Source organism: Octopus bimaculoides, chromosome 16 (assembly GCF_046866305.1).
Source record: "Octopus bimaculoides isolate indiv1 chromosome 16, ASM4686630v1, whole genome shotgun sequence".
Classification (NCBI taxonomy): domain Eukaryota; kingdom Metazoa; phylum Mollusca; class Cephalopoda; order Octopoda; family Octopodidae; genus Octopus; species Octopus bimaculoides.
In genome coordinates, this window is record NC_142943.1 from 35,795,178 (window position 1) to 35,797,677 (window position 2,500).

Here is a 2,500-nt window from a genome sequence, read left to right on the forward strand (position 1 = left end):
GGCACGCTAACGATTCTGCCAGCTCGCTGCCTTAGTAAAAATATTAAAAGAGAGCGGATCCAAATTTTTATGGAAGGGTGTGAGGTGTTTTTCGACTTTTGATATAGAGATTCGTTCTCATATTTTGTCCGTTTCGAAAGTTGTAAAGTAAATTTAAGGAAAAAGAAAAAAAAAAAAAAATGAAGAAAACTTCTGAGAATTCGTTTGACTTAAGAAGAAACAATTGTCCACTTTCAACTAATAAAAAGTCACTATCAAATTTCGAAACTTGAAACTACAGAAAGAAAAAGTCTTCTTGCCCTTTCATTAATACAGGTAACAAACCTAACTACAATTATTTATACAAAGAAAGAAACTGATTTATTTCTGGTTGGCACGATTAGCTAACGCTAGACTTTCCTCTCCCCACTCCCGTCCCCCTACTCCTCTTACTACTATATAGAGTCGGTGAAACTAGCAAACATTTACTTATGCACATGCAATATGGCACACACATATACACAGACACATACACACACACATAAACACATGCTCATACACACACATGCACACACACGAAGACACACACATGTCCTTTTGCATAGACACGCACAGGCTAAAATAGTTCATTAAAAGTAAGTAGCATACCTATATGATTGTGTATGTGTGTGTGATTTTTTTCTAAATACGCGCGTCTACGCACGCGTGTTCGAACTTGCATATGAGAAAATCTCCAGTAACTAGAAATAATACATTGGAGACATGACACCATGGGCTAGTTTTTCAGCCATATATATGCATAAATACATATGCATGTGCATATATATCAATATGTATATACATATACATACAATAATATATGCATATATACATCTATCTATCTATCTATCTATCTATCTATCTATCTATCTATCTATCTATCTATATATATATATATATATATATATATATATATATATATATATATATATATATATATATATAGACATATATACATATACATAAATATATATACAAACATATATACACATATATATTATATACAAATGTATGTGAGCATATACACCTGTCGGTGTAGGTGAACAAGCTTGTATTTATGTGTATATGTTGCTGTGCTTGTGTGCGTGTGTTCTGTCCAATCGTGAGTCTCTCTTGATAGGCTGTGTGTAATGAACTGGACACGAAACAGATAAGTAAGTAACTCAAAACACGCCAACTCGACAACCTTTGCTCCTTCATTTTCTCATTTAATGAGGCAAAAAATATTCATTAACTCAAAGAAAGCAACAACAACAAGATCATCAAGCAAAGTAAAAAATAACACAAAAAGTGTAAAAAAAAAATAGACATTTAACCTGCTAATTATGTCCTACTATCAAAATAACCATGAATGTAATGATCGTTTTGACCAAAGTGTTGTAGGTTTATTGTGCAATGAATGGAATTAGTGTTTGTACAGAAAAAAGACGCATTTATTAAAATCATCCAGAAATATAATCCGGCAAAGATACCAGTATATGATATCACTATCTTCTAGAAATGGTAACTAAGCTTCATTGAAGTCACACTCTGTTGTTGAAAACAATAATGAATGGATATATTTGATTAAGGCCACTCCGATGGCAAAAGTGATTTGTGCCTTTAATTCAAAAGAGGCAGCCTTGTAACATTCTGTGTCACACTGAGAAGTATGGTAAGGGTCCACGTGTGTCCATGAAATGCTCAGCCACTTGGATGTTAATTTCACGAAAAGGCTGTGCCATTGATCGTATCAACTTGGAACACTCGACGTCAGAACTGACGGAGGGCCAGGCTATTAAATAATGTATTCCCGAGATCCACGAAAAATAAGTATAGAGACTGTATTGATCCAATAGGTGAGGCGCGTAGACGCAAACCGTGTCTGTGTGGTTAAGTCTCTTAGACATCGATTGGGTTTGGGGATCCACTGGAATAAGATAGCAATCAAAAGAGTACATAGATAAAAAAAAAATGGTTGAGAACTACTAAACAAATACTTTAAAGCGGTGCTGCTGTATGAACGTTGTCCAGTGACAGAAACAAAATAATGACTATAAAAAAAACAATAGAGCAAAAAGGACTGAAAATACAAAACATTCCTCTGTCAGATGTAATAATGTTCTGTGACAAAGTCAACTCTGCCGCTGGTTACACATTTTCAGCCAAAAAGCAGGACCAATAGATAATAATGCATCTTCATGGAAATGTGCTACTAGCTTCATATATCCTATCCCGCTAGCATACGGACAATCACCTGTCCAACACTTCAATTATCAGGTCGTGCTTCGTCCAATTGCGAGCCACTCGATGTCTGCTAAAAGAATAATTGCCGTTGCACTGGAAATATATTGATTATATTGTGTTGTTCGATGAATTCGATGTTTTTCTCTTTCCTATATTTTCATCCGCACTTTTAACAATGATATAATGATATAATGATATAATATACTGCTTTATTGTTCATGACGTCTTGTCAACGTTCTCATGGTTTGTTAATGCC

General features: G+C 34.4%; 1 protein-coding gene across 1 annotated transcript in view; it reads right to left on the reverse strand.

The window, feature by feature from the left end:
- Positions 1–2,500, reverse strand: part of LOC106876817 (homeobox protein LOX2) — a 204,184-nt gene that overhangs the window by 3,284 nt on the left and 198,400 nt on the right. The gene's annotated exons all lie outside the window — the stretch shown is intronic.